The 23330-nt window shown below is 50.5% G+C and overlaps 2 long non-coding RNA genes across 4 annotated transcripts; both read left to right on the forward strand.

Moving 5' to 3' along the window:
* Positions 1-8030, forward strand: LOC138117785 (uncharacterized). Its single transcript, XR_011154856.1, has 4 exons — positions 1-88; positions 601-706; positions 4487-4589; positions 6962-8030. It is a non-coding gene; the product is annotated as an uncharacterized lncRNA (long non-coding RNA).
* Positions 8031-15751: 7721 nt separating this feature from the next.
* Positions 15752-21472, forward strand: LOC138117783 (uncharacterized). Of its 3 annotated transcripts, none has more exons than XR_011154855.1 (8): positions 15752-15873; positions 16843-16930; positions 17334-17413; positions 18290-18442; positions 18952-19155; positions 19359-19450; positions 19964-20140; positions 20396-21472. It is a non-coding gene; the product is annotated as an uncharacterized lncRNA (long non-coding RNA). The 3 variants fall into 3 exon arrangements; XR_011154853.1 differs by lacking the exon at positions 15752-15873 and adding an exon at positions 16336-16426; XR_011154854.1 differs by lacking the exons at positions 15752-15873; positions 19359-19450 and adding an exon at positions 16336-16426.
* Positions 21473-23330: the final 1858 nt, after the last annotated feature.

The raw sequence follows: 23330 nt of genomic DNA on the forward strand, positions 1-23330 counted from the left end.
TTGAGGGACTTTTTATAAAGCCTTTTTGGGTGAGATGTTGTAAAACTGTCCCTCGCCACTGCTGCTTGTTGCCATCCATCTGATACAGGTAGACTTGGCTGGACTCTGCTTTTCCCCACCTAAAATTTGGGAATATTACTCTGAGCACGGCAGATTTCAGAGCCTTTTACTGGCTTCAGTGGTTGAAATGGTGGGGAGGAGGGGGTGAAAATGGTTTGGAAAGGTGGTGGTCAGACAAAGGCTGGACTCGATGCTCTTGGAAGTGTTTTCCAGCTCAGTGAAATGGGAAGTGGTGCTGTCCATCAGCCAGACCTGGTGGTTGTGATCCAGGGTCCAGATCCTCACTGGCAAGGACAAGGACTGGAATTCAGGGCTGGCCTCACCTGTGTGCTCTGTGGATCAGGAGAGGGCTCCCAGTCGGAACTGGGAACCACCCAGTCTGCCAGTTAGGAGCAGAGCCTGGTGGTTACCTGACTTACTGAAGTGGTTTTCAGACTTCTCAAATGTGGAGATGTTCGGTTTTTCCTTGTTCAGTATAAGGGGGAAAAAAAAGTCATTTATAACCTAAAAATGACTCAAAGTTTTAAAAAATGAATGCAGGAGAATGCAAACCAGAGCTGGAAAATAAGGGATGCTGTTGCTTGCCGGGATCCCTTCAGGAGAGAACAGCTGTGCAATCTGCAGCAGCAGCCAAAATGGACCCCAGGTGATGCTCTGGAAGAGTTTCATTGCCACAGCGAGTGAGTTCAGGGAAAAAGGGAATGGTGGAGACAGAGCCAGGCACCTGGCTCAGAGGAGGCAGCCCTGGTGAGTGTTCCAGGGGATGTTCTTGTGTGGAGCTTTCTGGAGCAAACAAAGGAAGTCTGTAGCTGGCTATTGCCAGATGACTCAGGGTAATGACAGTGGGAGCAGTAAACAGTTTTAATTTATACAGGTGACATTTAAAATGCAAATCAGACCTTAAGATAATTGCTGGAAATAAGGCAGCCTCTGTTGGTTTAGGGAATATTTCCAGTTTCTATGGAAATTATTTATAATGCAGTGAGATCAATGAAGGAGCCTGTGCCTCACAGGGCTTGGCTGGAGCTGCTCCTCCGTGGAGTCACAGGATTTGTTCAAGGGGAATGCCTGGGGACAGGAGGGGGTCAAGGGAGTTTCTGGGGTAAAAATACTCAAATCTGTTGAAAAAAGATAATTTTTTTTCCTCTTGATGATGCAGATGGACCAAAGTGAGGTGATGTCACCATAGATGTGAGTGCCTAAAGCTGCTCCTGGGGTCTCACGTGTGTACCAGGGCTGGAGGGACAGGACAGGGGAACAGCTTCCCCCTGCCAGAGGGCAAGGTTAGGTGGGATACTGGGAAGGAATTCTGCCCTGGTGGTTTTTGTTGTTCAGTGGATTTTTTGAGAGCTCTGCCCTGACCTCCTCCAGAGCAATCATTTCAGTGAATGCCACCAGAGCATCTCCTGGGGACCTCAGCATCTTTATCTGATTTACAGGAGATTTGTGCTCTCTTTACAACAAACAAGTCTTGTTTTCTTCTCTGATTCCACCTTCCTCTCCTGGAGCTGGACTTCGAGCCAGCGGCTCTGAGGATTTTTTGATGGGAATTATCTGAGTGCTTTTTTTCCCCGATTAACCTCCCACAAACCCTTTAATTTACCTGCTATTAATCCCCCTTTGTACTCAGCTTCCAGGTCTGTTATTCCCTGTTCCTGCACACTCACCCAGCTGCCTGTGAGATGCAATCTCCTCCTTCCCATCTGAGCGGTTTCCGTGGGTGGGAATGTGTAACAACGGATCTGGGGCTGCTCCCCCACCGTGGGTGTAAAAAGAAACCTGTTGGCTGGAGGGAATGGATGCAAATGCAATTCTGGGTTGCAAAAGGACGCCTGAGGTGATTTGGGGCTGCAGTTTGGGGTGTGCTCAGTGCGTCTGGGAAGTGTGAGGGGCGAGGGGCAGCTGTGAGCGCACATGGAGCGGTGCCAGGGCACCTCCTGCGTTCCCTGCAGGAGACAGGGATTATCCTGCTAGGGTTCCACAAGTGGCTGAATGATGCCAGCCTCGGGTCTCCCTCCTCCGCCTAAGCCCGTGCTCCCATGGCTGCTCTGTGTCCCTGGAGTCCCTCTGGGGGTGGCAGTGCCAAGGACACAAAGGCACTGGGAGCTGCAGCTGCCGCCCAAGGAGGATGTGCTGGGTGAGCCCAGCAGGGGCAGAGGGACCAGCCCGTGTGCCCACGGGGCTGGGGGACACTGTGCTACTCCAGTGAGGCCTTTAGGGTTGAATTCCCTGGGAAAAACCCATTCTTTTCCCTAATTATTCCTTTCCCAGCTGCTGGTGTATAAGGAAACACGAACCGGTTCTTTTCCCTTGTTCCTGTGCTTGTGTTCCTCTCCACAGCCACTGACACAACAGGTTCCCCTGGATGTCACCCCCTGGATGTCCCCCCTGCCCCTTTTCCCACCTGGAAGCTGCAGCTCAGCTCCCACCTGTGGCTCTGCCTGACCTGAGCCCTCCCTCACAGCTCCTCCATCCCCCCAGCACTCCCTCAAGTTCTCTTCGTCTCTCTGGGGCCAAGCCCCCTCTCAAAGGTGTGAATTGATGCAATTCCTTAGATTTAGTTTGGCTGCCAGCCAGCGTGGGCTGGAACCTGGCAAGTGCAAGAGGTTCTTGATATGTTATTAATTTTAATGTTATATTTAATTCTTTGTCTCACCTATCCCGGAACTACAGCACAAGCTGTTATGACTTCTCTATCTTTAATTGGGCCTTCTTAGGAGGTTTGAATAGGTTTTCATATTCAGGTTAATAACCTGCAGTTGCACTTCAGTTGGATGTTTTTATTCAGTGATCAGTTGTTGGTGAAGGTTTGAGGACTCAGCAAATCCATAAGTTATTTATAATAAACCCTGTAACCACCTGATAGCTATTACGGACTCTTTAAAATTAATGCCACCCTTATTTGCTCCTGTTTGTGCCAGCCCCAAGTCCTTAACCACTGATAAATAATGCATAAAAAGCAGTGTAAGGAGCATATTGGTGTCTTTATGCACCTCTTCATGGCAGCCTGTGCTGGGGGCTGTGGCAAAGGTGGGGCTGGTGGGAGAAAGGCTCTCCTGCCCCTCGGTGCCAGGGAGGGGCTGGCTGGTGTCCCTGTCACCCACGTGGGGTGGTGCAGTGGCTGCAGAGCCTCCCTGGCAGCCTCAGCACGGGCACAGCTCACAAGGGCAAAGGTGTTAAACTTTGATGTGAACTTTTTACAGTGAGGGTGGGCAGGCCCTGGCACAGGGTGCTCAGAGCAGCTGGGGCTGCCCCTGGATCCCTGGCAGTGCCCAAGGCCAGGCTGGACATTGGGGCTTGGAGCACCCTGGGACAGTGGGAGGTGTCCCTGCCCATGGCAGGGGTGGGACAGCCTCTGGCCCTTCTGTTAGCACCTCTCATGGGCTGTGTGTCCGAGTTTCTCCCCACATGAGCAAAGCCTGGATAAAAATTCCCAGGGCTGGAGTAGGGAATGCAGCTGTCCCTGGCTGGATTTGGTGGCCCTGGCACAGGTGAGCAGCTCTTGGGTGCAGGAAGTGGAGCTGGCTGCGAGCTGCAGATGGGCAGGGGGGTCACGAGCTGAGCCCCAGCCCCAGCTGAGCCCCCCTGCCCCTGCAGGAGCTGCCAGGGCAGCACTCAGGGCCAGGGCCTCCAACACCTCTGTTGTTCCTCTCAGCTGAGCACACACACTGCAAAAGTAATTTAATTCAGGCGTGGCAATTAAGGAAACAATTATCTCTTGTGTCTTGGGCTGATCTCCGGGTCATCCTAGCATTATCCCTTTTGATCTCATTATGAATTTAAAATATGTAATAAATTGGCTCTTAATTCTGAGGGAAAGGTCAGGCTTGCCTTCTACAGGAGACAGGGGTGGATTTAATGGGAAGATCTCAAGGACAAGGGAAACATTTGTTCAGGACTGAGGGAATGAGCACTGGCCCCCGCCCCCCCCCCCCCCCCCGGGAGTGTTGTGCAGGACTTCTGCAGGTGCTCAACCTTTCCATGGGCAAATCCTGCCTCAAGACATTCCCAGGAGGTAAAACCTGCCCCAGGTGGCATCTAAAGGTTTGTGCTTCATCAGAAGTTCCTCTTTGGTGATCCAGTATTGGGGCAGCCTGATTGGGTCCAAAACAGGGACTTGGGACTCAGGGATCCTCAGCACTTCATTCCCTCAGAGATTTTTGGCAGCCTGCTGGGGAAAGTGGGTGAACAGATGGGTAACAGCTCATTTAGTGGTCATTTTAAGGTTCCCAACAGCCTTGGCAGGTGCAGGAGATTCCACTGCACCCATCTGAGCTACACTGACTTACCCGTGTTGAATTCTGATTCAGGTTTTGTTTGGGGTTTTTTCACATATTTATACCATTGTGTCAAAATCAAAGCATCCACTCAAAGAAAGCTCCGTGTAAGCTATAAACAACTCTGTAACTTTGGTTTCCTCTCTCAGATGTGTAATTACAGCAGAGCTGCAGTGCTGGGCAGGAATGGGAGGGCTGTGGCAGCACCCATGGCATCCCCACCTGGCAGTGGCATCTCTGTGAGTAAAGCAGGTGAGACAGACTTGATTCTCCACCTGGGGGATGCAGAGCACAGACTGTGGCTGCCCCTGGATCCCTGGCAGTGCCCAAGGCCAGGCTGGACATTGGGGCTTGGAGCAGCCTGGGACAGTGGGAGGTGTCCCTGCCATGGCAGGGGTGGCACTGGGTGGGCTTTGAGGTCCCTCCCAACCCTAATCATTCTACAATTGGTAGAACATTTAATCATTTCAGCAATTGTGTTTCTCAGGATGGGATGCAGGGAAGAAAATGGTCTGGTCAAAGCTGAGGTTGATAAAATCATGTGTAGGGCTTGGTGGCTGCTGGTCTCCCTTGCTCTGCCTCCCAAGCAGAAAACACATTATAAAGAAAACCACACCAAGAAAGATTCTCTGGTTTATTCCTGCAAATAGAATTAGTTAAATAATAAATCCCACTGATCAAGGTTTTAGTGTGAGCATAAAACCCCTTTGAAGTGTAAAAGGTGCTGCTAAAATGCTGCATTTGTGTAACTGAGGTGAACTTCAATTTGAAAGAAGATGAGAATTTTTATCTTTTACTGGTTATTCTATTCACTTCTAGTTTTTTATGCTTTCCAGGAGGTAAAAAATAATTCAAAACTGGACTTACTGCAGAATTCTCTATTCAAACATTTTAATATACATTGCCTGGCACTGCAGAGGACAGATAATTACAGAGGCCTGCCTTTTCTGCAGAAATGGATTGTTTGGGTGTATGTTTTAAAAAGCACAGAGCACACAAAATCCTGGTGGGTGTGAGGAGCTGGGAGCATCCATCCCTTCCCAGGCCTGGCTGATGCTGGCTCTCTGTGGCTGAGCACAGTATTGATGGTGCCAAAGGTGTTTAGACAATTCTTTCTGGGGACAAACTGCTTTAAGGGAGTTAAAAATTAAACCACAGCATTTTTAAAAGGTTCACTTTTAACCACCTTTTACATAAAACCTTGATGCATTTCCCCAAAGATGGGGTTGAGCCATCACTGTCCTTCAGGGGTGGAAGCAGGTTGGGCCACAGCCAGAGGGATCTGCTCTGTGCCAGCTCCACAACCCCCTTTCCATAAATTCTTTTGAAACCTAATAATAATGAACAAACTTATTCAGGAGATGTTTCACCAAGCTGAAAGCAAGGGAAAGCAGAGATGTGTTCCTATAGTGAGCCAGCCTTAAACCCTGCAGGGACCCTGGGATTTTTATTTTTCAGTAGTTTTTCTCTTTCTTTAAAAAAACCAAAAATCTAGATTCCTAACAAGCTGCAAAGATGAAAAGCTTTCAACCCCCATATATTTATCTGGAGAAATGCTCCGTGAGAGAAATGAACCGGAACAGGCTCATGGACTCAGTTAGCGTTTTCTGCTGATAAATATATTTCTTGGCTGTGCCTGTGGGGGCTGGAACACCTCTTGCTGCTGCAGAGGGCTCAGGGGGCTCTCATGGGCGTTTGGCTCCATGACCACGTCCGGCTGCTGCTGCCGAGCTGCTCTGACAGCGGCTGTGCTTCACCCGCAGCCCCGGGCTGCTCCCGAGCTGAGCCGCGCTGGGGGCCGGGCTGTCGCTGGATGTTTGCTGTGATGAAAGGCAGCCAAGTGAGGAGTTTGCGAGGTGCTCCAGAGGGGAATGCTCTGGTTCCAGGCGCTGGAGCTGGATATGGGATCATCCAACACCGAGGGATGCGGCCGAGCATCCTCCTGGTGCAGCCGCTGAGCCCCTCTGTGCCCAGACCCCATTCCCGGGAACTCCAGGGTGGGAAAAGCCGGCACGAGAAAGGGATTTGATAGAATAGAAACACTGAACAGAGTATGCAAACCCTGTAGTGTTCTCCTTGTGGTTTCCAGGGCAAAAGGCAGGCGGGTCCTTCCCTCCTGCTGGGGAACGGAGCAGGAACTGGGCATTCCGGGGGGCCGTTCCCGTGGGGGTGCAGCCACCAGCCAAAGCCTGGATTGCTTTGAAATTAGGGAGAAGGGTCTGCCCTGCGGGGTACCCCAGCCCTGTGGGAGCAGGGGTCTTGTACTGGAAGGGGGTCAGCTCCAGGAGGCTCCTGGTTTCCAGCTCTGGGACTGTGGCTCTGAATTCCTTGGCCTTGGTCACATTTCTGCTCTGGAAATCAGAGAGCACAAATTTGTTACTGTTCTCAATAGGGTAATAAAAGTGGGCTTGCTCAGACCTCCAGGGGGCCCTCTAGGGTAAGGTGTCCTTTGTGTTAATGCAGAAAAATGTATTTATAATTTTAAATAATTTAGATATATTTTAGGCTCATACAGCAAATCACCCTGTTAAAGGTGGGGTTTGTTTTGCACCTGTTTAGCTTCCACAGAACTTCTGTCTCTCCTTTTGAACAAAATTAATTTTATTTTTCTGCTTTTTTAACAGACTTCTTGCCTCATCCTCACTTCAAACCACTCCTGACTCCAGCCTGGTGATCCTCAGGTGAATTTGGTGCTCTGTTTGTGCTGGAAATATTGCTCCCTCCATTCCTGTCCCCTTCCAGTGGAAAAACAGGAATGTTGGCAGTAAGAAGGAGAGAGAGCTCTGACATTTGGCCATAAACCCCCTGGAACTGTTTAGAGCCACAGCCCTGCACCAAAATGCCACAGGAAAATGAGAGCAGCAGTGGGTGACAAATATGAGATGCCTCTGTCCCACAGAGCTGAGTGATGGAGGGAGGATGCTGCCAGTAATTAGAGCCTCTCTCCCTGCTGCCTGGTGATCTGTGAGCCAGGGTTCCTGGCTGGGCTCTGCAGGGAAAATGGGAAGTTCAGCGTTCTGGTGCAAATCCTGGACACCAGACCTGAGGAACTGGGCTGGGAAACAGCACCTCAGGGAGGGCTTTTTTCACTCCATCTGCTTTCCTTGCTCTGCTGGCAGCGGCTGTCCCAGGGCTTGGCAGAGCAGGGCAGGAGGAGAACTCAGACCCAGCTTTGTGATGGATGAAGTTCTGCCTTCCTGGCATAATTCCAGAGGTTTCAGGGCATTTGGGGGTGGTCTCCTGGCTCCCACAAATGAATGTGCTGCTGAATTTCTGCCTGTTCCTCGTGGGTCTCAGTTCCTGGTGGGAATGAAGGGCCATGGCACCTTCCAGAGGGTAGCAAATACAGGAGAAGTCCAGGTAATTTCCATTCCAGGTAATCTCTGTCCTCTTCCTAAAATGCTCTGGGGCACATTTAAGCGGTGTCCCATCTGTCAGGAAAATCCACCAGCGCCAGAGGTTTATGTCTGAAAAGGAGACAGAGGAGTCCTTCAGCTTTATTCCAATAAAGGGAGAGGCCACAGGGGCACAACCCACGGGCCTTTCTTTCTCAGGTTTCTGAGGGCACAGCCTCCCTTTTATCCCAAACTCCTCTTGCGCTCTTCCTTCCCCTCTGCTGAGGTGCTGGGAAGGTGCAGCCTTCCCGATCCACCCACCCCACATCCCCCCTTGGAACTGGCATTTTCCGCCAAAGTTCAGAAGTTCAGGCTTGTGCAGACCCGTGTCTGGGCTCTGCAACCAACCTGCTGCCCAAAGGCACTGGGGACAGACAGACCCTTCCAAAGACCTTAACAGCCATGGCATTGTTTGTAAAGGCATCAGCACACATCTTTGCACTCAATCCCTCCTCTTCTCAGTTCTCAAGCTGTCTTTACAAACCCAAGTTATTATTAACTTCCCCCTTTTTAACCACCTGCAACACCTGAAACAGCCCCTCCCCACTGTTCCACAGCTGGTCCCTGCCCCAGGGCTGCCAAGGAAATGCAGAGAATGCAGGAAATACGGAGAACAAGGTAGACAATGCCAGCTCATGCTAGCCCATCAATCACTGGAGCTCCTTGTAGATCAGCTGTGGCTACTGAGAGCTGAGGGCTCCCATGTTTCCTTCCAGCCGAAAAGTCCAGAGCTCCGGGGTTTTAGAGGCCTTGACCCAAGTGTGGTGGGTCCATCCGTGTCCAGCTGTCCTGGCTGCTGTTCCTGCAGTCCTGGTTGGATGTTCTGGACAGCAGAGTCCAAAGGCAGCATCCGTGCTCATGGGGCTTCCTGGTCATGTAACCCCAAATGACCTCAAGTAACCCCTGGATCAATTAAAAAAATACTCAAATGACCTCAAGTAACCCCAATCAGGGACTGAAATGACCTCAAATAACCCCTACGACCTCAAGTAACCCCAATCAGGGACACAAATGACCTCAAGTAACCCCAAACACTGACTCAAATGACCTCAAGTAACCCCAAACACAGACTCAAATGACCTCAAGTAACCCCAGTGTCCTCATTTGACCCCAGATCAATTAACAGAGACTCAAATGACCTCAAATGACCCCTATGACCTAAAGTAACCCCAATCAGGGCCCCAAATGACCTCAAGTAACCCCTACGACCTCAAGTAACCCCAATCAGGGACACAAATGACCTCAAGTAACCCCAAACACAGCCTCAAATGACCTCAACTAACCCCAGTGTCCTCATTTGACCTCTGGATCAATTAACAGAGACTTAAATGACCTCAAGTAACCCCTGTGACCTCATGTAACCCCGATCAGGGACTGAAATGACCTCAAATAACCCCTACGACCGCAAATAACCCCAATCAGGGACACAAATGACCTCAAGTAACCCCAAGTAACTCCAATCAGAGACTCAAATGACCTCAAGTAACCCCAGTGTCCTCATTTGACCCCAGATCAATTAACAGAGACTCAAATGACCTCAAATGACCCCTATGACCTAAAGTAACCCCAATCAGGGACACAAATGACCTCAAGTAACTCCAAACACAGACTCAAATGACCTCAAGTAACCCCAAGTAGCCTCAATCAGACACTCAAATGACCTCAAGTAACCCCAGTATCCTCATTTGACCTCTGGATCAATTAACAGAGACTCAAATGACCTCAAGTAACCCCAATCAGGGCCCCAAATGACCTCAAGTAACCCCTACGACCTCAAGTAACCCCAATCAGGGACACAAATGACCTAAAGTAACCCCAAACACAGCCTCAAATGACCTCAACTAACCCCAGTGTCCTCATTTGACCTCTGGATCAATTAACAGAGACTCAAATGACCTCAAGTAACCCCGATCAGGGCCTCAAATGACCTCAAATGACCCCTATGACCTCAAGTAACCCCAATCAGGGACACAAATGACCTAAAGTAACCCCAAGTAACTCCAATCAGAGACTCAAATGACCTCAAGTAACCCCAGTGTCCTCATTTGACCCCAGATCAATTAACAGAGACTCAAATGACCTCAAGTAACCCCTATGACCTCAAGTAACCTCAATCAGGGACACAAATGACCTCAAGTAACCCCAAACACAGACTCAAATGACCTCAAGTAACCCCTATGACCTCAAGTAACCCCAATCAGGGACACAAATGACCTCAAGTAACCCCAAATGACCCCAGGTAACCACTTCCTTCCTCCCCTTTGTCAGGAAGATGCACAAATGCCAGAGGTTTATGTCCAAAAAGGAGACAGAGCAGTCCTGCAACTTTATTCCAATAAAGGGAGAGAGGCCATGGGGCACTGGGGACAGACAGACCATTCCAAAGATGTTCACACCCACATTCCTTCAGCCATGGCATTGTTTGTAAAGGCATCAGCACACATCTTTGCACTCAATCCCTCCTCTTCTCAGTTCTCAAGCTGTCTTTACAAACCCAAGTTATTATTAACTTCCCCCTTTTTAACCACCTGCAACACCTGAAACAGCCCCTCCCCACTGTTCCACAGCTGGTCCCTGCCCCAGGGCTGCCAAGGAAATGCAGAGAATGCAGGAAATACGGAGAACAAGGTAGACAATGCCAGCTCATGCTAGCCCATCAATCACTGGAGCTCCTTGTAGATCAGCTGTGGCTACTGAGAGCTGAGGGCTCCCATGTTTCCTTCCAGCTGAAAAGTCCAGAGCTCCGGGGTTTTAGAGGCCTTGACCCAAGTGTGGTGGGTCCATCTGTGTCCTGCTGTCCTGGCTGCTGTTCCTGCAGTCCTGGTTGGATGTTCTGGACAGCAGAGTCCAAAGGCAGCGTCCGTGCTCACGGGGCTTCCCTGTCAAAGACATTTCACAGGACACAGTATCCTGGCCACAGACTGGTTTAAATATACATCACTTACCTCCAACCCCCCACCACGCTGAGAATGTTAACAGGGTAAGGAATCCCAAACATTCCTTCAAAGGGAGATCACTGAATATCCTCTCTGAATCTAGCCCTGCAACCGAGCGGGAGCGGGGCGAGGAGGGAACCCGGCCCAGGACGGTGCACGGCTCTGGGACCGCGCAGTGCCTGCGGTGAACTTCCCACCTGCTATTCCATAGGGAGGCTGTCCGTCCTTCTGTCCATCTGTCCTTCCGTCCTTCCCTCCGTCCGTCCATCCGTCCTTCCGTCCCTCCTTCCATCCATCCATCCTTCCTTCCTTTCTTCCCGTCCCTCCGTCCGTCCTTCCTTCCGTCCGTCCTTCCTTCCTTATGTCCTTCCTCCCATCCTCCCATCCTCCCATTTTTCCTTCCTCCCATCCTTCCTTCCTTCCTTCCTTCCTTCCATCCTTCCATCCTTCCTTCCTTCCTTCCTTCCTTCCTTCCTTCCTTCCTTCCTTCCTTCCTTCCTTCCTTCCTTCCTTCCTTCCTTCCTTCCTTCCTTCCTTCCTTCCTTCCTTCCCTCCTTCCTTCCTTCCTTCCTTCCATCCTTCTGTCTGTCCGTCCTTCCTACTGTCTTTTCTTCCTTCCTTCCTTCCATCCGTCCTTCCTTCCATCTGTCCTTCCATGCGTCCTTCCTTCCTCCCTTCCATCCTTCCTCCCTTCTGTCCTTCCTTCCTTACCTCCGTCCCTCCTTCCATCCTTCCTTCCTCCCGTCCTACCTTCCGTCCGTCCGTCCATCCTTCCGTCCATCCTTCCTCCCTCCCTCCCTCCCTCCCTCTCATGACAGAGGCTATGGCTTTTTAGACACCACGTTGTCCAGGTCACCTCACAGTAATGTTGAGAGGCTCCATATCCAGTTTCCCACATTCCCCTGGGACCGCCCACACCTCTGGGCTCACTCCAGCACCACCAACTCACAGCCTCCCCCTTACGACCCCCCAACACCAACTCGCCCAGCCATCAAATCCCCTCCCAGGAAACCACAATCACCAGAAACTCACACTTTTCAAACCCATCTCACACATTCAGCACACTCTCACGGGTGTCCCCGTTTCACTTTTACACCGTTTATATACGTTCAAATTAACACACACATTCACCAGCAGTGGTTGAGTACAACACTCTTGCTCATCTTTCCCACTCATGAAAAGAACATTTGAACAATTGTTCCCCCTTTGGCATAAAATTCAAATCAGACAGAGAAGTTCCCGTGTCTACTAGGAAACACACTTCTCAGTCCAGCAAGGGCTCCAGTGTGCTGAGCCCCCGTACAACAGCACATCCTGACGCCCTTCACAATCCGTTCCTAATATTTTGTTTTACAAATGGTGCATTGGTTCCTTCCCAATCGCTGTCCTGGTGGCCACCCCCTTCCCTTTGGTCCTGCAGTTCCCTGCACCTTTTCCTGTCAGGGGTTGTAAAAACTGTGCCATTATCCTTGCCTGTAGCTTTAGCTTCTCCTCATCCCTTCTTTCACATCTTTCACACACCTGATGTGCCCTTCTAACCAGCTCCTGCAAGGGCCCACCCTGCCACCTCTCCAGCCCCTGCTCCCACTGCCTGTGGGCTCTCACCCTCCCACAGCCACCAAACAAAATCCCTTCTTGGATCAGGCCAGGCTTTGGTGACACATTGTCTCTCATACCATATACCAAAGCCGGTCCCTGTACCTCACACAGCACACCAGAGTTGGTTTTCCCTGTCCTGGAAGCCGGGAATCCAAAAGACTTGCAGCTGACCCTGTATTAGACTGCAGATTTTGAAGATAAGGCCAGTCCTCACTGTTCTTTACTGATCACGTAGCCTCCCGCTGCTATTTGCCTTAACCATATTTCTCCACACCCCCCTTTAACCAGTCCTTTCCCAAACCAACACCACACTGCCCGCTCTGGGTGCCCATGTTCCCCACACTGCCCACTCTGGGTGTCCATGTTCCCCACAGTGCCCGCTCTGGGTGCCCATGTTCCCCACACTGCCCACTCTCAGTGTCCATGTTCCCCACACTGCCCACTCTGGGTGCCCATGTTCCCCAGAGTGCCCACTCTGGGTGTCCATGTTCCCCACACTGCCCACTCTCAGTGCCCACGTTCCCCACACTGCCCACTCTGGGTGCCCATGTTCCCCACAGTGCCTGCTTGGGGTGCCCATGTTCACCACACTGCCCAATCTGGGTGTCCATGTTCACCACAGTGCCCACTCTCAGTGCCCATGTTCCCCACAGTGCCCACTCTCAGTGCCCATGTTCCCCACAGTGCCCACTCTGGGTGCCCATGTTCCCCACACTGCCCGCTCTGGGTGCCCATGTTCCCCACACTGCCCACTCTCGGTGCCCATGTTCCCCACAGTGCCCACTCTCAGTGTCCATGTTCCCCACACTGCCCACTCTCAGTGCCCATGTTCCCCATAGTTCCCACTCTCAGTGCCCACGTTCCCCACAGTGCCCACTCTCGGTGCCCATGTTCCCCACACTGCCCGCTCTGGGTGCCCATGTTCCCCACACTGCCCACTCTCAGTGCCCATGTTCCCCACAGTGCCCGCTCTGGGTGCCCATGTTCCCCACACTGCCCACTCTGGGTGTCCATGTTCCCCACAGTGCCCACGTTCCCCACAGTGCCCACTCTCAGTGTCCATGTTCCCCACAGTGCCCACTCTGGGTGCCCATGTTCCCCACAGTGCCCACTCTCAGTGCCCATGTTCCCCATAGTTCCCACTCTCAGTGCCCATGTTCCCCACACTGCCCACTCTCAGTGCCCATGTTCCCCACAGTGCCCACATTCCCCACACTGCCCACTCTCGGTGCCCATGTTCCCCACACTGCCCACTCTGGGTGCCCATGTTCCCCATAGTTCCCACTCTCAGTGCCCATGTTCCCCACACTGCCCACTCTGGGTGCCCATGTTCCCCACACTGCCCACTCTCAGTGCCCATGTTCCCCACAGTGCCCACTCTGGGTGCCCACGTTCCCCACACTACCCACTCTCGGTGCCCATGTTCCCCACAGTGCCCACTCTCAGTGCCCATGTTCCCCACACTGCCCGCTATGGCTGTGGATTGCCGAGACCCTTTCTTGGTGCCTCTTACTGCCCTCTCTGGGTGTCCATGCCCTTAACTGCCTCTGGGACAATGTGCAAACCATCTGAACATTCTCCCAAAGGACCCTCCGGAGGTATTTTGGGATCACCATCCCTACAGTGGAGGCCCTTTTTTGACTTTCCTTTGCTGCCCACCCTGGGCTCCTGGCACGTGTTACTGCCCGACGCTGCACTCACCGGGGAGATTTGCAGAGACGCTTCTCGACTTTCCCTTACTGCCCACTCTGGGGGTCCATGTCCAGTGGTCCTTTGCTGTGGGCTCTTCATAGATTTGGATTTGTTCTGGGGTGTTTGTGGAGTGTCATGCCAGCCTTCTCCACCTGGATTTGGCTGAAAAACAGGATGGAAACCCTCTTATCTCTGATACCAATCCAATTTTTAACGCCTAACCCCAAACTTCCCTTCATTGTCTATCCCCCATGTAGCACGACCTGCCCTATATTAAGGCACTAATTAAAACAACTTGTACAGCAATTTGGCAGAGCAGCGTTGATGGGCATCTATTTAGTGAAGAGCTCCAGTGTTTTCTCAACATTAATGAGTGATGGGAGACTCTTTGTGCCCTTTTCACAAAGGTCCTGCTCAAATCACTGCATTATCAGCCTTAATTACAGCGAGTTAATTTGCTGTTCCCTGCCTCCCAGATGTGTAGGCAAACATTCCATCGCTCACGGATTGGTGAGGGAGCCTCTGCAGCTGGCCAAGGGTGAGGGGACAGCAGTGCTGATGAATGGTTTTGCAGGGCCTTGCCAGCCAAATCCATCAGTGATTTGTGAATCCTCGTCCCCAGCTCTGTCATGGCCGTGTGTGCTTCTAGAAAAAAAAAAAAAAAACAAACCAAAACAACAACAATAATACTGATAATGATAAAGAAAAAATCCTACCACTGCACAGGATGTGTTCTTTACCAGTCCTGTGGCACTGGTGTGTCTTTGGGGATTCCTGCCAATGCAGAAAGATCTTCCAGCTATTTCTTGGTCCTGTCCAGCTAAATCATTCCCCATTCCAGTTCTGCTGTGTGAGATCCCACACATTTTCCATCTTTTCTTGTCCTTTCTGTGCCCTGGCTAACAGCAAATGGCATTGTGGAAAATCACAGGATCCCAGAACGGTTTGGGTGGGAAGGACCTTCAAACTCATTTTGTTCCACCCCTGCCATGGGCAGGGACACCTCCCACTGTCCCAGGCTGCTCCAAGCCCCAATGTCCAGCCTGGCCTTGGACACTGCCAGGGATCCAGGGGCAGCCACAGTCTGTGCTCTGGGCACCCTGTGCCAGGGCCTGCCCACCCTCACAGGGGAGGATTTCTTTCCAATATCCCATCTAAACCAACTCTGACAGTTTGAAGCCATTCCCCCTTGTCCTGGCACTCCAGGCCCTTGTCCAAACTCCTTCTCCATCATTCTTGTGGCTCCCTTCAGGAAAATCTCAAGTCCAGTTCATCTTGGGAGGAGGAGACCCCGCTGAGACATTTCCTGTTGTAAGTTCAGTGATTGTTTGATGAATGCCCTCCTGGGAGGGAGCAGAGCCCTCCTGGAATCACCTCCCTGTGGGGCCAGTGACCCTGCCTCTGGTGCACAGCCACCCACCCAGGAGGAATTTTTAGGGTTGGTTTTTCGCTGTGGTGGGAGGAAGATGCTCACCTCTCCAGGCCAGGGAGATGCTGTGCCTTGCTGGGGGCAGAGCGGCCACAGCTCCAGAGCAACCCCAGCTCCCGAGCTGCAACATGGAGCCCACACCTCGGGGAAAATCCAGCCCTGCCACGAGGAGCCAAAGGCTCCACGTGCTGCCCCTGCCCTGTGCAGCACCTCCTACAGGGAGCTCGGGCTGATAAAAGTCCAATAATTCACATTTACAGTCACTTTCCATTCCCTATTTGCAAGCCCCAGAGTATCTGTACGCTGAATTAATTGGCAATAAATGGCAGATGTGTTGCTGCAGGGCCCAGGGCTGCGGCTTGAAGGGGCTTTTCCCCAGGCTCTGGGTGTCAGGCAGGCAGGGGGTGGAAAGCTGAGGTAACAATGACAACTTGGCTGCTTTTTCCTGTTTTCCCCCTGTTCTGGCAAGAAGTCCTCTACATCTTGTAAGTATTCCCAGGGGAGAGGATGAGTGCTGTAGTCAGATTAAGTCAGCATGAGGAGAATCACATTTTCCGAGGGGTTCTGGGAGGCTGTAGCTCATTATAATTATCCAGAGGACACAGCCAAATTGTTTAAACACCCTGTGAGTGTCAGAGAATGAGCTGCGAACTCAAAACATGAAGACACAAATAGTGATAGCAGGCTATTCCGGACTTGTTTCCAGAAATGGATGCCCCGGTTTTGGAAAGGGGCTGTGTAAGGCTTTCATAATCCTTATTTAAAAGGGAATTTTGAAAATGCTTTCAAATAGTTACTGAGACTCATCTATTGATAATCATGTTAGTGAAAAATGACAATCAGAAGAAATCGGAGTTTTCCTGTGCTCTGGGAAGGGTGTAGGGAGGAGGTGGAAGGGATCCTCCCACTGTAGCCAGATTGGGAAACCACCAAGTACTTACCAAGGTGATAACAAAAACAAAGGAAAAGGGCTCGCAAGCTGTGCAGGCTCTCATCTTCTCCCTTTCATGAAGCGCAGAGAAGGAGCGGAGCAGAAAGGTTGCAGGCTTCAGTAAATCCTAATTATCCCTTGATCATGCCCGCAGCAGGGATGAAGTTTTCAAAAGTGCAGTTTCTGCAGTAATTCCGGAAATCTGGCTCTGTGGTTCCCCAGCCCCGTTCCCATCCCCGGCCGCGGGGCCAGACTCAGGGCTCCAGAGATGTGCGGTGCCTGAAAAACCAGATTGTACCGAAAATCTGCTCCGATTTCTGCCACTCTTTGAGCTGGAGGAAAGCTTTTTTCACCTCCCTTTTCTGCCCTGCCCCAGGCAGGAAACCTGTTCAGTGCAGGCAGTGTCAATAATCCTGTTTATTTAGCCTGGGATATAAAACTCCTCATTATTTCTGGTTTTCTTTTTTTTATTTCCTTTTTTTTTTTTTTTTTTTTTTTTTTTTAATCCTCCTCCTTTCTTTAGCATCCAGGAAACTCAAGAGCAATTTAGAACCAGCTCCGACATTTCTGTCAGAGGACTGAAGCTCTGAACTCTTCGTCTCTTTCTCCAGGTACTTGAATTCTCTGGGAATCAGTGCCCATCGCCTGTAAAATGGATGTTTCAAGGGTTCGACTGCAGTTCCCTCTGTTCTGGGTGGTTCAGCTGCCCCAAGTGCTCCTTGTTCGCAGCAATGTGGATTTTAGGAGGAACGGGGAGATGAGAGATTCGCTGTGCTCTGGCAGCCGAGGCGGGGATGGAATTCCCCGAGTTCTCCCTGCTGGAGCCCTTGGATTTCTGGCTTCGTGGTGCTTATTCCCAGGCAAAAGGCACAGAGACGCAGGCATCCTCTGCCGTCCTCGCCATCCTCTTCAAAGATCAGCTGCTCAGGCACACGGAACGTTGTCTCTTTGTATTAAAAAGAGAAAGTTTTTTATTAGAAAAAGCAAGTGGTTTATATGAATTTGATTCCCCAGGTTGCCCACAGAACGCAGCTGACTGAGATAAAAGTGCATCCTCCGTGCCCCCAGGGCCCACATCCCTCTGCCCGGCTCTGGTAAGGAATATTCCATAAAAATAATGGCATTGGCATATTTTTTACAGTAGGAATCACACAGAGTGGTGGATTGGGTTGGCTCCAGGAGCGCTGGACACTGTTCCCCATCTCCACTGGTTTCTTGCTTTGTTAGGCACCTCAGTTCCATGGGATTCCTGTGGCAGGAGCAAGATCGTGCCCAGTCTGGCAGCACCAGTTCCAGCACTAATGGAAGCAGTGCTCCGTGCAGGGCTCTTGATGAGGTTGGGTTTATTTACAGTCAGTGAAGATGGAAACAAACTGAAAAACCTCCTGGCACTCTTTCCACAGGGTTAAATAAATACATTCACTGCACACTTAAATGCAATAAACACGTACAAACACAGTTAACACATGGGATAAATACGAATTATCTCTGTCCACTGACTCCTCTGACGTCCAGGGAGTGCAGTCAGCTACTCAAGGAGCATCAGCACAAATAATACAAGTATTATTATAATTATTAGAGCAAATAATTACAAGGGCAGCGAGAGGACAAGGGAGAACGGTCTCAAACTGACAGAGGGCAGGGTTAGATGGGATATTGGGGAGAAATTGGGTTGGATGAAACAACCAGCAGCAGTGCCAGCTCCTGGGCTGCCTGGAGAGGGAGGCACAGCCTCAGGAACAGCAGAGCCTGTGGAGGCAGGAGCCGAGCCCTTTCCCAAATCTCTGGGATGAGATTTGTGCGGCTGAAAGAGCCTGTTGTGGGTACTCACCTCGGGCAGTTGCGTGTGCAATCCCTTCCCTCTGCCCACCCCCGGGACTCCACACCATGCAGGCTGATTCTGGCCAGTTTCCCCCTATCCAGCTAAAACAGCTGCTGGAATTGTAGGAATTGCCCCCTTTTCTCCACAGTGACCATTTCTGACCAGTTCAGCCGTTTTAAGGTTGTTCTCCAGAGCTGTGACAGCAGAGCTGAGCAAGGAACATCCTCACCCCAGCTCTGCCTCCGGTGTCCACAGCTGCAGCCAGAGGGAACGAGATGAGATGAGATTCGTGGGCAGCAAGGTGAGGGAGGTTTGTGAGGGCAACTTAATGGAAAAAATCAGTGCTCCGTGTGTGGTTATGTCCTGCTGGTCCTTTGATAATAAAAGGAGAAAGCAGAGCTTTTACATGGAGAAGGAAAAGGAAACGAAGGCAGGTTTGAGCAGTAAAGATGACTTTTTAAAATAAAAAAAAAAAACCTGTTGAGATCAAAATATTTTTGCTCAGTAATTAGGAATTTCATTTTTCCTGTAGCTAATGGTGTTTGCGAGGCAGTGCCTTGCTGGGTGATTTTTAATTAAAGGCTAGGACATGGAATCAAGCTCCAAAACTATCTTCTGTTTATGCCCATCCATTTTCTTGAGTCTTTCTGGAGATAATGAATCCTGCCTCCCTTCCTCACTGTCAAATTTGAGTTCGACCTTTTTGCTTGTAAATAGATTAGAAAAAATTAATCCCAGGCTGTAATAAGGTCTTTCATTATGCTGTGGGGAAGGTTATTCATGCTTTTAAGGCTTGTTCCAACCTAATAGGTGTGAAAGGAAGAGCACTTAAGCTCTCCACTGCTGACAAGGATGTTGCATCTGAGAAATGAAAGTCATGGTGGGTTCATCTCGCCGCTGTTATTTAAGATGAATATCGGCACCACATGCATGAACTGGAAGATATATCTTTAAAGATAAAGGAAGCAGGTTCTCCACTGGTTCAGACAGAATTACAGCTGCACATAATGGAGGGTGAGGAAAAGTGGGGAATTGGGAGGGGAGTTTCCTTCCCAGCCGGTTTCTGGCAGCTGATGCAACCAGCTGGTGGGTGCCTGTTTGCAGCAGCTCAGCTTCTTGTGTCATTTCCCCCAAAATAAGTTAAAGGATCTCTCTAATCTCAGCTGATCAGAGTGATTAAAGCTGAAGGTGAGAGACGCTGGTCCGTCCCTCTGCAGAAACCAGCGCCGGATGGGAAAGGGAGCGATGGGCACAGGAAAACAGGGAAAGTCCCAAAGGGCAGCGTGGGCTCGTGGCCACCCTGAACCGGGTGAGATTCGGTTTTCATGGAGTGGGAAATGTCTGTGCGCTTGGGAAAGGGGAGCGCGAATCTTTTAGAGAGGACACCTTGCATTGGGAGGGCAGCACCGGCCTTTGGCTTCCGGATTGAGCAGTAAAAGCCTGGCTTGGGGTGCAGAATGGACTGATGGTGTCACCCCTGCTAAAGTAACTTATAAACCCCGATAAAGCCAATTGCTGCCCCAGGGCAGGGGGAAGCTGAGAGGAGTGGAAGAATTAATGACAGATGTGAAAAAACCGTAGCCTGGCTAAGCCTGGCTTGGTTTGGTCATTGTGATTTCCACCAGCACTTCTTGTTTCCTTCACAACTATTCCTTTAAAAAAGATAATCGTCCTAAACTGTCTCCTCGAAGGAGAAAGGCAAGGCGCCCTTAACACAAACGTGATCTTGTCTCCCAAAACAAACCCCAAGTTCTCAATGGAAGCCATCAGTGGCCACTCACCACTCATTTAACCCCTTTTGTTGGGATCTCTCTGGGGGAAGCTGCAAAGTGTCTTTGGAAAGGTGAAGTCTCTGCTGACTCGGCTGCTCGGTGTGTTTTAAATTGGTGTGAGACGGTGCCTCTGCTGCTTCGGGGATGAGCCTCGTGTGCTTTGCTGGGGATTAATAACGTCACTGAGCGCCCATGGAGAGGAAAAAACAAGCCCTGCTTTATCTGGGGTAAGAAATGTATTTACGTCTTAACTGAGTTGTTTGGGTGTTGCTTAAATTATAATGAGTAAATTGAGGGTGCTTTATTAATATAATTGATGTCACCAACTGGAATTTACAGTTACTGAAGCAGTGATAAGAAGTAACTTATAAAAACCAGACAATACTATATAACCTTTGAGATTAGATGGGCTTTAATGTCGCTTCCAACCCCAACCGTTCTAGGATTCTCTAACCTTTGAGTGATTTGCTGACAATTTGCAGGCGTGCCACCCTCTGGATAACCGAGATGTGCAGTCCTCGGACAAGAACAAACCCTGTGGAAGTTAGAGCTCCCAGGACAGGCTGGCTGCCGCCACCGCCCTGTGTTTGTCACAGCTTACACAAACATTTTGGCTCCCAACTGCGCCCGGGTTGTTGCTGTCTGTACCACCCTCGCAGCTGCGGACAATGAGCCCCAATTAGGCTTCTACCCCAGGGCAAAGCCTGAGGGGGTGGCTGAGCACAGACTTGAGCCCAGCTGGGCTCGACCCAAAGTCCAGCTTGTCCTCTGCTCCTGTTCTCCTCGCTCCACACTGCGGCTGGGTTCTATTTATACCCACATTACTTGATTCATTACGAAATTTCTTCCCTGGCAGGGTAGGCATCTATCATTAAATCAAAATCTGTCTTGAAACAGAGACTCCAACTTCAAAGCCTGCGACTGCTTTCCGTGGAGCTCTCCTTGCTGGTTGCCTGGGAGGCTTATTTGAAATTATGCACGGAGACGGGCAGAGAGGAATGAGTTCCAAAGTCGTCGTAATTATGCCCTTGAGTGGGCGAGACTTGGAAACGCTCGGGTGCAGGAGGCAGCAGGGAGAGGAGAAGCTCCATCCCTACACCGCCAGCACCCCCAGGGAGAACCAAAACCCCCAGGGATGCTCCAAACCCTCTGTGGACACTTCCCACTCTCTCTGTCTGCAGACCACCCAACAAGCTCTTGCTTTATATCAGCTTTTCTTATCATCTTTCGCTGATTGGAGAAGGCCGGTGGGTACAGAGATAACAAAACGGTGCTGACAGAGTGCCCTTTACAGCCCTTTGCCAAAAACATCCTTGCTTTGTTACTACAGCCTGGAATCTCAGCCACGCTGTGCTTAAAAATACTATTAAAAGGCCATTTTGCCTTGAAACATTGTCACTTTTATAGCCTTAAACATCCAGGTCTGTGCGTTTCGGTTCACGTAATCACGACGCAAGGAAATGGAAAGTGATTAAGCCTCAGACAGAGTTTTCCAGCGTCTGGGAGAATTCGGTGCCTGGGTAAATACAGCTCAAAACCCCATCGGGTGGGGCTTGGGTCAGGAGGGTTTATTCCGAACAAGCTTTACGGAGCAGGCAGCTCTGCTGTGCGCTCCAAGGCTTTTTCTCTGGGATAACGGGGAAGGAGCCGGTCCTGATGTGCTCTGTGTGTGTTTCTGAAGGGATGACGCTCCTGACTTGGGGGATTTGTTGGGGAAGTGCTGGTCCATCGGATGCGAACCAGAGACTTCCCGTGGCTCAGCGGGAGCTCAGAGGCAGCGTTTGGTTCAAGGTTCAAGTCCATTCCTCTCCCTGCTGGGCCGCCTGGGAAGCTCTGCACAAAAGCAGCTCCAGGTTTTGTTGTTGGGACATTTATCCTCAGCTCCCTGGCGCGGGGCTGGCGGTGCCAGGGGGCGTTGGCAGCTTTGGGTGCTTCTTTTGTGCTTTTGAGCAGCGATGTGAGGGGAGATGGGCAGGTTTGGGGACTTCCGAGGTGTTTTAAAAGAACCATTAATGCTGTGCAGAACAGCACCGTGGCTGGGGACCGTGAGACTGAGTGACTGCCCGTTATCTCCCAGATAAAAAAGCACCACAGACCACTCCTGTCAGGGGTTTTTGATCCAGCCCAGCCTGCAAATGCTGCAAGCTCCTGATGCCATGAAGATTTTTTGCCTTTTCTTTCATACCGGTTATACCTTTCACAACTTCTGTATTCTTAGTGCTCTTTGCCTGCATTCTTGGACTTGTTTGTTCAGCCAGGAGACGAAAAATCTTAGACGCTTCCTAGCTAGAGATCAGTGTGCCCCAGACCCCAAAGTCCTCTCCAGAACACATTCTGTAAACTGAGATAGAACCATCCAGGGGAAGGTTCCTTGGGGAGGGGGGCTGACTCGAGCCTCTCATTGGGGAATCTTTGATAGATCTGCTAATTAGTAACACCTAGAATGTTGTACCCAATCTTTTGGGGGGTGGGCATTTGGCGGGGTGCATTTTGATGCATTCGACCTGGATGTGTGCACCTAAGGATCCTTAATATAAATACCAAGGTAAAATCCCTTTTCCCCTTCTAACCGTGTGTGACTCTTGATTTTAAGACCAGGAAAAGGCATCATTCCACGTGGAAGGGAAATGCTGTGAAATCTGTCCTTAGGCCAGCAAAGGGGTTGTAGCTTGCTGATACAACACGAACCTTCTCTGTACCTGTGCTTTCCTATTCACAATACACCTGTGCCAGCACAGAGGTTAACAATGGCTCTGGATCATAATGGAGGGCACTGCTGGGTGCCTTCCCCTCGCTGATCTGCTTCCTCTCCTTGTGGAACTGGGGAACTGTTCACAGATATCGAGGGCTCATAAATTCAACCAGTGATCCAAAACGTATTTTTTAATGTATACAAGCCTTTATGTCTATTGTTAACTGCCTGCTGTAACTGTGTGTGTACATGTTTAATTTGGTTTCCATGGAATCACAGAATGTCCTGAGTCCAGGGTCAGGGTCACAAGCCCCATGGAAGCAGTTCCACGATTTTGCTGGGAGTTTGTGTTGCTGGTAAACATTGGGTTTCCTGCAGCAGTGTGGCAAAAAATGGAATGGCTCTATCATATTTTCAGAGACTAATACACAGCCAGACACTGTCATCTAATTAATGTCTACTTAATTAGGCTCAAGTGAATGATTTCAGGCCATGAAGCCCAGTGGAGGGAGAGTTGATAACGGAGTTGTTTAGAAAAGCCAGGGTGTCCGAGTTTGCCTGACTCCATCTCCTCACAGCACAGATCCATGAAATCACTCTCCATAGGCAGGGATAAGGAGTGCCCGGCTCCTTCAAATGATCCCTGCTGATTCATGAGTCAATTCTCAGCTAATACTAAAGTTATAAGATATTTATTCACTCCTGGCTACTTGGGCTGTCCCCAA

This window comes from Aphelocoma coerulescens, chromosome 12, assembly GCF_041296385.1.
Source record: "Aphelocoma coerulescens isolate FSJ_1873_10779 chromosome 12, UR_Acoe_1.0, whole genome shotgun sequence".
In the NCBI taxonomy this organism is placed as follows: Eukaryota; Metazoa; Chordata; class Aves; order Passeriformes; family Corvidae; genus Aphelocoma; species Aphelocoma coerulescens.